Source organism: Myotis myotis, unplaced genomic scaffold, assembly GCF_014108235.1.
Source record: "Myotis myotis isolate mMyoMyo1 unplaced genomic scaffold, mMyoMyo1.p scaffold_m19_p_16, whole genome shotgun sequence".
Lineage (NCBI taxonomy): Eukaryota > Metazoa > Chordata > Mammalia > Chiroptera > Vespertilionidae > Myotis > Myotis myotis.
Window position 1 is genome coordinate 45876633 of NW_023416320.1, and position 11181 is coordinate 45887813.

Consider the following 11181-nt stretch of genomic DNA (forward strand, 5'->3'; position numbering starts at 1 on the left):
AGAAACAAAAAGGATGTTCAGAATAATCCTTTATCCTGAGCACTGTTAAGCTATACCGTATTTCATTCTGGTTAACACTGTTTTGTTGGAACTTCCCAGCCATTAACTGTCCTATATAATAAAAGGCTAATATGCAAATTGACCGAGCAGCAGAACGACCGGTCGTTATGACGTGCATTAACCACCAGGGGGCAGATGCTCAATGCAGGAGCTGCCCCCTGGTTGTCAGTGTGTTCCCACAGGTGGAGCGCCGCTCAGCCAGAAGCCGGGGTCATGGCTGGCGAGCACAGCTGCAGTGGCAGGAGTTTCTCCCGCATCCACAGCAGCACTAAGGATGTCTGACTGACGGCTTAGGCCCGCTCTCTATGGAGCGGACTTAAGCCATCAGTCAGACATCCCCCGAGGGATCCCAGACTGCGAGAAGGTGCAGGTTGGACTGAGGGACACACAGCCCCAAGTGCACAAATTTCATGCACTGGGTTTCTAGTAATGATAGAATATATTCAGACTTTCTACCTTATTCAGGTTTCTTCACTTAGTTCAACTTTCAGATGTCTCTGCTACTTCCCAATTCTAAACAAATCAAATTCTAGAAATAACCTCATATTCTTCCTCTGCATCCTGCCAATTGAGAAGGTCAGTTCTTACATGGGATTCCTGACTTGGGCCAGTTAATGATATAAAATTGAGGAGAGTGTGGAGGACCTCTGACCCCTGGCTGTTGCCTCAGATTATGCAAATGTGACTGGCTCACTGCACATGAATTGCCAGGATGGCCAAGGACGCAGATCTGCTCCACTCTGTGACTTAGAAAGTTCACCCCACTCATTTAAAAATTAAAACACACAAAATTGATGTCAGCAACATGACAGTATGAGAAGACATCCAGTCTCTCCCCTTGAAACTACAACAAATTGGACAAAAGATTTTCTGTGCAATGGACCAGCGGTTCTCAACCTCTGGGTGGCGACCATAGGAAAACACATATAGCATATCAGATATTTACATTATGATTCATAACAGTAGCAAAATTACAGTTATGAAGTAGCAACAAAAATAATTTTATGGTTGGGGGTCACCATGAGGAACAGTATTAAAGGGTTGCGGCATTAGGAAGGTTGAGAACCACTGCAATGGACAAACATGCCTGAGCCATCATGCACTGAAACATCTTAAGGTGGGCTTATCTCAGCAAGTGGTAGAAAAAAGACAAAGATGGAGAAGTGCAGAGACAGAAACCACACACACTACCACACACCTTGTGGCCCTTTAAACACAACCACAGTGAAAGGCTTGGATACAGCACCCACTGGGCAGTCCAGACAAGAGGGCAGAGACAGCAATTGAGCCTAAATGGCTGGCACACATTGACACTGGACCCAGGGCCAGAAGCAGACACATAATCTAAAAAAACTGCAGCCCAACAGCAACACATAAATGATTCCACAGATGCAGGAAGCTGCCTACCTCACCCCGTGAGACCCACTAGGCAGCAAAATCCTCGCTCAGCAGATCACAAAAGGGCTGGGGGAAAAAACAACACGCTTCTAACCTAAGTGGTCTATATTCACTGTGGCTAAACCCACGAGGAAGGGCAAAACTGTAGACTCATGAATCCACATTCCCCCACCCAGCCATCCCCCAATCATCATGGCACAGCCTGTTAGAGGTAGCTGGGACAATTCTGTCACAAACTTCTGGTTATAGAAAGATGGTAACACAAACACAACTTCATTAGCTATAAGGAAAATGCGAATCAAAACTACATTGAGATAGCCGAAACTGGTTTGGCTCAGTGGATAGAGCGTCGGCCTGCAGACTGAGGGGTCCCGAGTTCGATTCCGGTCAAGGGCATGTACCTGGGCTGCGGGCATATCCCCAGTGGGAGATGTGCAGGAGGCGGCTGATCGATGTTTCTCTCCCATCGATGTTTCTGACTCTCTATCTCTCTCCCTTCCTCTCTGTAAAAAATCAATAAAATATATTAAAAAAAAAAAAGAATAAAACTACATTGAGATATCACCTCACACCTGTCAGAATGGCTATTATCAACAAGAAATAACAAGTGCTGGAGAGGAAGTGGAGAAACTGGAAACCTCATTCACTGTTGGTGGGAATGTAAACTGGTACAGTCACTATGGAAAAAAATATGGAGGTTCCTCAAAAAATTAAGAATAATCACCCTGGAGTTTTCTTTTCTTCTTAAAGCTGCTAGGCATCTGTTCGGGTCGCTGAAGGAGCGAAGGAGGAACTGCACGAGGCCGACAGAGGTTCCGGTAGAGATGCCGGTAGAGATGCACAGACAGGGCCAGGACCGCTGTGTCCTCACCTGCACTGAAGTGCAAGCAGCGGGTGGAGACAGGCTGGCACTGCCCCGGGTGCGAGGACTACAACCTTTACATCAACTGCTACAACACCAAGGGCCACATCCACGAGATGGTGAAGGTGGGGCTGGGCCTGGATGAAGAGGCCAAGGTGGGCGATGAGGGCGGCAACCAGGGAGAGCGCTGGTTGAGGAGCCTCCGGGAGTTGCGGCGCCAGGCCATCCAGCGCTGCATCCAGTCCCTGAGGCACACCCGCCAGTGCCGCAATGCCAGCTGCCCGCAGGCATCCTGCCAGAAGATGAAGCGTGTCGTGGAGCACACCAAGGACTGCGAGCGCAAGACCAATGGAGGTTGTGGCGTGTGCAAGCAGTTCATCGCCCTTTGCTGCTACCATGCCAAACAATGCCAAGAAAGCCCATGCCCCATTCCCTAATGCCTCAACATCAAGCAGAAGCTCCACCAGCAGGAGTTACAGTACCGCCGGCAGCACGCCTAGCTCATGCACCAGCGGATGCCACCATCCACAGCCGCACGTGCCTCAGCAGCGCCTGCTTTCCCTCCTCAGCACCACCCGCGCCCCCCACACTGCATCCCAGCACACCCTGGACACCACAGCCCTCGACTCTGCCCCAGCCCTCGCCTGTGAGCATGTCTCCAGCCAGCTTCTCCAGCGTGGCCAGAACTCAGCCCCCACCAGTTTGCACTGGGAAGCCCACTAACCAGATGCCAGCCCCACTGCCCCTGCCAGGCCCACCTGCAGCAGTGGAGGCGCCTGGCAGATGGCACGTGAGGCGCAGCAGCGGCAGCATCTGTACTGGGTGAGCACCAACAACACTCTGCCCCTGCGGGACTGTGACCCCTGTGAGCCAGATGGCCCCCATGGGCCTGAATGTGACCCAACCAGGTCAGTGGGCCTGTTATTCTGCCCCCCGACCCCCGGCAGTGGCAGCCGGCACCCATCGCCCAGCAACAGCCCATGTGGGGCATGCCCAGACCCGTGATGTCTATGCAGACCCAAGGTGCAGCCACATCAGAGCATCTCGCCGGGGGGCCTGCAGGACCTGCTGTGGACCCTGAAGTCTCCCAGCTCCCCCAGCGGCAGCATGTGCTCAACATCCCCAAGTCCAACCCTTAGCTGATGGCAGATCTCATCAAATAGCACACGGCCAAGTGAGCGCCCAGCCAGCCCGGCCTTCAGCTCCAGCCCAGCCTGCAGCCCATCCTGCAGAACCTGAACGCCATGCAAGCCAGCGGGCCCCGACCTGCTGTCCCTCCGCAGCAGCAACAGTGGGAGGCCTGAACCCCCAGGGCCAGGCCTTGAACATCATGTACCCGGGGCGCAACCCCAGCGTGGCGAGAATGAACCACAGCACAGAGGGATGCCGCGGAGCAGCAGCAGCAGCAGCAAGAAGGCAGCGCTGACATGGCTGCAGGCCTGCAGGACACGCCCAGTTCCAGCAGCCTCAGGGATGCTGGTGCCACCCACAGCCATGCAGCAGCAGCAGCAGATCCAGCAGCAGATAGGGTCCCAGGCCAGCCAAACCCTGTTAGGCATATTCTGTACCTTTCCCCTGCCCTCAGTTTCTCCCCTGCACTCAGTACTTTCTGTTGTCCCCGCTTGAGGCTCCTGTCCTCTCTGCCGTTTTCCTGTTACTCTCATTTCAGGTGTCACAGGAGACAGCTAAGCAGTCGAGAAAAGCAACGCTAGACCCAGCTTCCTGCAACCACCTGCACCTCCATCCGACCCACACAGAGACATAAATATCCCGCCCTCCCTACTCTTGCTTGCTGAAATAAATATGCTGGTGTGTATTAAAAATAAAGTTTCTAAAACTCTCAAAAAAAAAAAAAAAGAATAATCACCCTGGCCAATTAGCTCAGTTGGTCAGAGTATCATCCTGATATGCCAAGGTTGTGGGTTTAAACCCCAATCAGGGCACATACAAAAATCAGCCAGTGAGGGACAACCAAGATGGCGGCATAGGTAAAGACCTAAACTTGCTGCTGCACACAACCACATTAAAACTACAACTAAAAGACAAAAAGAATATCATCCAGAAGCACGGGAAGGCTGGCTGAGTGAAAATTCTACAACTAGAAGAAAAGAGAAAAGCACATTGAATCCGGTAGGAGGTGCAGAGGTGCGGAAGTGTCGAGGTACGGAGGCGAGCTCGAAAGGGGCTGGCAGCTGGGTACGCTATTGTCTTTTTCAATCAGGAGGGAGATACAAGCTCCCGACTGCTCTGAACTCCAGTTCCGGGCGAGAATTTGGGGACCCAGACTCATTTGGAGAGAAACTGGACTATCTGGAATCGGGCCGGAACGTGAGGGCAGCTTTCTTGCAGAGGTGCTTGCAGCATTCATTGTTCCTGCACGGGGTCACGGGACACAGACCCCGGGACCTCTCTGAGGCAGAGCAGACTGGCAGCCATTGTGGTTTGCTCTGCCCTGGTGATTCCCTGAGACCCTGCCCCACCCAATTTATAACCCCACCCAAGCTGTGAGCAGAGGCTTTTGCATACGAATGGCCAGCATTTCTCCACCTAAAAACCTGTCAAACTGCAGCTGGGTCAGAGAACCCCAGAGCTTCCAAAAGAAGGCCTAAAGCTAATCAGCAGCCTGCATTGCTTCACAGCTGTGCCTCATCTGGGCACCTCCAAACCCAAACAAAGAAGAGGAATCTGAACAACCAGAATGACTAGTCGACCAGTTGCTATGAGTGGGAAGGAGGACAGGGGAAGGCGGGGAACCATGCGGTGGTGGGGCACCAACGTGGCATCCATGTCCGGCATCAATTCCTTCCGTGCCTGGCCCAGCAACCGTCGCCTCCTCTCCTGACCCTGCCAGGGCCATTGGGCCCCAGGCTGGGACAGGGGACTGGGGGTGGGTGGTGGCAGACACAGCCCCTTTCCCAGGGGGCCGAGGGCTGGCTTCCTCTTTAGGGGCCAGTGGCCAACATCCTGCAGTCCCTCCCCCCATTCCTCCCCCATTCCTCCCCCCAGCTGGCAGGCCCAATCAGCTGGCCCTGATCTGCCCAGCCCTTATTGGCCTGGCCCAATCAGCCTGGCCCCAGTTGGCCCTGATTGCTGGCCAGGCCTAGGGACCCCACCCATGCATGAATTTGTGCACCAGGCCTCTAGTAAGATATGATTATAATTTAATTTACATATATAATGAATCTTATGTCATTATTTCTCTTAATAAATACATCATATTTAAAATGTGATGTTTTAGGATGAATAATGTCTCCTCCATCCCAAGGCCTTCTTTTGGAAGCTCTGGGGTTCTCTGACCCAGTTGCAGTTTGACAGGTTTTTAGGTGGAGAAATGCTGGCCATTCATATGCAAAAGCCTCAAACCTGTAAAATGGTTATCTTCTACAGCAAAAGGACTTTGCCAATGTGATTATTTTAAATATCTTGAGGTTTGGAGATGAGTCAGATAATCCAGGGGGACACCATATAATCATAATTATCCTTACAAAAAAGGGCAGTAGAGTAAGAAGCAGAGAGAGAAGATAATGTGATGATGGAAGGAAGGAGAGGGAGCAAAGGCTGAGTGGAGGGGATAAAGAAAAAAAAAAAAAAGAAGAGGAATCTACAGATCTCTCTGTAGCTCCTGCTGGGCAGCCTCAGGCAGTAGCTGACTTTGCACCTCCTTGGAGCCAGTGTACCCAGTGGTCAAAGTGAGACCACCCAGGTTACAACTCTTCACATCCATAAGATACACACTCAAGGGGCAGACTCAGTGAGCGCCAAAGCCTCACTGAAGCAAGTCCTGCCCCATCAGGGTGTCTCCAGCACAGAAGTTCTCCCATTGTAGACACAATTGGTCCTCACAGCCAATTGGCCTGGAAGTCAATTCCTCCCGGTGATACCTACAACAATCAAGTCTTAACTACAACAAGACTGTGCACACAGCCCACAAAGGGATGCACCAAGAGTGTCCACTTCAGGTAATTAGGGAGGCTGAGCCACTGGGCCCTATAGAACACCTAGCACAGAAAGCCACTCTATCAACACAGGGAAGCAGCCAAAATGCGGAGACAAAGAAACAGGTCACAAATGACAGAAATAGAGGAAAGCAAACTACAGGATATAGAGTACAAAACCATGGTTATAAGGTTACTCAAGAATCTTCTAGAAACCTCTGAGAAATATAGTGAGACCCTCAAGGATATGGAAAAGGACCAATTAGAAATTAAGCATACACTGACTGAAATACAGAGATCCAACAGCAGACAAGAGGATCCCAAGAATCAAGTCAAAGATTTGAAATACAAAGAAGCAAAAAAACACCCAACTGGAAAAACAAAAGGAAAAAAGAATACAAAAATATGAAGATAGTGCAAGGAGCCTCTGGGACAACTTCAAGCATACCAACATCCAAATTATGGGGGTGCCAGAAGAAGAGAGAGAGCAAGATATTGAAAATATATTTGGCCGAAACCGGTTTGGCTCAGTGGATAGAGTGTCGGCCTGCGGACTGAAGGGTCCCAGGTTCGATTCCGGTCAAGGGCATGTACCTGGGTTGCGGGCACATCCCCAGTAGGAGATGTGCAGGAGGCAGCTGATCGATGTTTCTCTCTCATCGATGTTTCTAACTTTCTATCTCTCTCCCTTCCTCTCTGTGAAAAATCAATAAAATATATATAAAAAAAAAAAAAGAAAAAGAAAATATATTTGAAGAAATAATGACAGAAAACTTACCCTACCTGATGAAAGAAATAGACTTACAAGTTCAGGAAGCACAGAGAACCCCAAACAAAAGGAATCCAAAGAGGACCACACCAAGACACATCATAATTAAAATGCCAAGGGCAAAAGACAAAGAGAGAATATTAAAAGCAGCAAGAGAAAAACAGTTAGTTACCTACAAGGGAGTACCCATACGACTGTCAGCTGATTTCTCAACAGAAACTATGCAGACCAGAAGGGAGTGGCAAGAAATACACAAAGTGATGAATAGCAAGAACCTACAACCAAGATTACTCTGCCCAGCAAAGCTATCATTTAGAATTGAAGTCAGATAAAGAGCTTCACAGATAAGAAAAAGCTAAAGGAGTTCATCACCGCCAAACCAGTATTATATGAAATGCTGAAGGATATTCTTTAAGAAGAGGAAGAAGAAGAAAAAGGTAAAGATAAAATTATGAACAACAAAGTGACAACAAATATATATCTATCAACAAGTGAATCTATAATTCAAGTGAATAAAAAATCCAACGAACAGAATAAACTGGTGAATAGAATAGAATCAGGGGCATAGAAAGGGAGTGGACTGATAATGCTCAGGGGGAAGGAGGTGTGGGAGTGTGGGAAGAAACTGGACAAAAATCGTACACCTATGGACTAGGACAGTGGGGGGAGTAAGGGCAGGGGGGGTGGGAACTGGGTGGAGGGGAGCTATCGGGGGAAAAAGAGAAACAACTGTAATAATCTGAACAATAAGGATTTTTTTTAAAAATCAACCAATGAATGTATAATGAGTAGAACAAACTGAAGTCTCTCTCCCTCTCTCCCCCTCTCTCTCTCTCTCTCTCTCTCTCTCCCTCCCTCCCTTGCTCTCTCTATAAAATCAATAAAAAAAAATAAAGAATAGAGTTTAACACATGACTCAGCAACCCCTGTTCTGGGTATCTACCAACAAAAAAGAAAGAAAACATTTATTTGCAAAGATATATGTACTCCTATGTTCTTCGTAGCATTATTTACTGTAGCCAAGACATGGAAAAAAACCCAGTGTCCTCTGATGGATGATTGGATAAAGAAGATATGGTGCATAAAAACAAGGAATACTCCTCAGCCACAAGATGAAATACTGCCATTTGCAACAACATGGAAGATCTTGCAAGTATCATGCTAAGTGAAATAAGTCAGATGGAAAAGGACAAGAACCATGTGGGAAGTAAAACAGAAAGCAACAGATGAACAAACAAAGCAAAATAATTCATTCACACAGAAAGCAGTACAGTGGTAATCAGAGGGGAAGGGGATAGAGGGAGGTTGGAGAGAGTAAACTTGGGACAAACATATGGGGATAAAAAGAGACTAAACTTTGGGTGATTAGCACAATAAACAGATGATGTATTATAGAATTCTACACTTGAAACTTACACAATCTTATTAACCAGTAACACCAATAAATTTAATTAAAAATACCAAAAGATCATGTCTTTATCCCTGTTAAATTTGCCTGCAAATTTCCAGCCCCTACCAGACATTAACCTTACTTACATTACAAAGACCCTCCAAAATGCTTCCTTAAAGTTATTGGTTTTAGTTTTCATACCTTACTACAATTAAAACTTGATTTTTATCTCCAATTTTTAAAAAATGTTAGGGCCCTAGCCGGTGTGGCTCAGTGGATAGAGCATGGGCCTGCAGACTGAAGGATCACAGGCTCAATTCCAGTCGAGGGCATATGCCTGGGTTGTGGGCTTGATCCCCCTTAGGGGACGTGCAGGAGGCAGCCGATCAATGATTCTCTCTCATCATTGATGTTTCTATCTCTCTCTTCCTCTACCTTCCTCTCTGAAATCAATAAAAATATATTTTTAAAATGTTAGGGCATTTTTATGTTAAAAAAACAAACAAACAAACAAAAAAACAGAACAAAACACCATATACTCCCTCTGCCCCCTGCACATGGTTTCCCCAATAACTTCTTGCTTTGGTGTGGTACATTTGTTTGTTAATGAACCAACATTAGCACATTATTATTAAAATCTTTAGATTATATTTGGGTTCACTCTGGGTTGCACATTCTATGGGTGTTACAAATGCATAAGGGCACGTATCTTGCATGACAGTACCACACTATCCTAAAAATCCGCTGCTCCACCTCGTCCTCCCTCCTCTACCTGCCCCCACCTTTCCCCAAACCCCTGGCAACCACTAATCTTTTTACTGTTGGATTTTTCCCAAAATTCCATGTAGTTGGGATCATATGGTCCGTAGCCTTTCAGGATGACTTCTTTCTCCTGGTAACATGCATTTAAGCTTGACTTTGTAGCTTGATGACTCGTTTCTTCTTAGTCCTGAACAGTATTCCACTGGAGGAGAAGGCTTCTATCCCCGTCACCATCACCATCACCATAGTGGCCATGTGCCCAGCATTGCATTATTCCAAGTGCTTCCTACATGTTCGTTGATTCAATCCTTGTAACACCTCTGTAAGGCAGGCCCTGGTGATAGACCCATTTTAGATGAAGCGGAGGAAACATTTTCTTGAGATAGTTTAGGGAAGGTGACAAAGCTATAACAAGTGGTGGGACGGGATGTGACTCGGTAGCCTGGCCCTAGAACTCATGCCCTCGACCCTACACGTCCTGCTTCGTGTAAAATGTCTGAATCACTGGCACCGCCGCCGCGGGAGCTCCGCCTCCAGGAGGCCGGTAAACGACGAGGAGGAGCCCGCGGCCCAGAGAGGGAGCCGGCCGCCCCCACCCCACACCCCCGACCCCGAGGCTGGGGTGGCCGGGCGCGGAAGGCCCAGGCAGAGGCGCAGGGTAAAGGGGGAGATTTCCTGCGATGATGGGAGACCTTCTCTCCAGGTTGCGTGTTGGAGCGGCGCCAGCTGCTGGATTTGGAGGACTTGCCGACAACCAGGGGCTGATTGTGGAGATGTCCTTTTTTCCTTCCTTTTTTTAAGCAGCAAATTTTTTCTCCCCTCCCCACAGACCCATCTCGAATCATTACCACCCTCCCAGCAGGTCGCGGAACCCTTAAACACCTTCCTCTACCTTCTCTTTTGTTTTTATTTTTTGCATCAGTATTAATGTCTTTTGCATAGTTTGCATCTTTATTCAAACATGTAAACTTTGTCACCATCTATGGACACGCCCATATAGGAAGGAGCTGGGCGGGTCAAAAGGGATAGGAACCCGATGAAGTGGTCAGGGCCATGGGGAAATGTCGGTGGTGCCCGGCATTGCCAAGGTACTGGGCCGGAAGCTTACTTTTTTTTTTTTTTTTTTTTTTTTAGAAAAGCTATCAGGATGTATTTTGTGAGGCAGGTTTACAACACTACAAGTCTTGGCTAAGGAAAGAGAAAACACCAATACCCAGATTTTTTAAAAGATTATCGTCTTAGTTTACTTACACCATAGGGACTTTTCCCTTATCTCATGTTAGCTGTACCAGTGGTTAAGATGAACTACAAGTTGTATAGACGTATTGTTTATTGCTGGTTTATGACCTTAATGGGCTGTAATTATGTATTACCAGCAGGGTGTTTTTAACTGTGACTATTGTATAAAAACAAATCTTTATTTTTTTAATCCTCACCAGAGGGTATTTTTCCACTGATTTTTAGAGTGGAAGGGAGGGGGAGAGACGGGGAGAGACAGCGAGAAATACCAATGTGAGAGAAATACTTCCATTGGTTGCCTCCAGCAGAAGCCTCTACTAGGGAGGAGCCTGCAACGAGTCACCTGCCCTTGACCTGAATCGAACCCAGGACCCTTCCGTGGGCAGGCCGAGGCTCTATCCACTGAGCAAACTGGCTAGAGCTAATAACAAATCTTGATATCCAGAAGCACATGAAGTTTGCAACTTTCCACCCTGCTCATTTTTTTGTAAAGCTTCAGTCGTCTTGGACCTTTTAAACACAAATTTTAACTCAACGAAGCTGTGATCAGTGGAACGGCTGTTTATATTGTGGCATGTTTTTATTACAGCAGACAATGCTTTCTTTTCCAGTTGTCTTTGAGAATAAAGGGGAAAAAATCTTCAGATGCAATGGTTTTATGTAGCATCTTCTTCTGTCGTGTTTTGTAAATACTGGAGAAGCCTTGACCAATTTGACTTAGAGATGGAATGTAACTTTGCTTACAAAAATTGCTATTAAACTCCTG

The 11181-nt window shown here is 47.6% G+C and overlaps 1 pseudogene; it reads left to right on the forward strand.

Moving 5' to 3' along the window:
• The first annotated feature begins 2282 nt into the window (after window positions 1-2282).
• Window positions 2283-3946, forward strand: LOC118670839 (annotated as a pseudogene).
• The last annotated feature ends 7235 nt before the right edge of the window (window positions 3947-11181 follow it).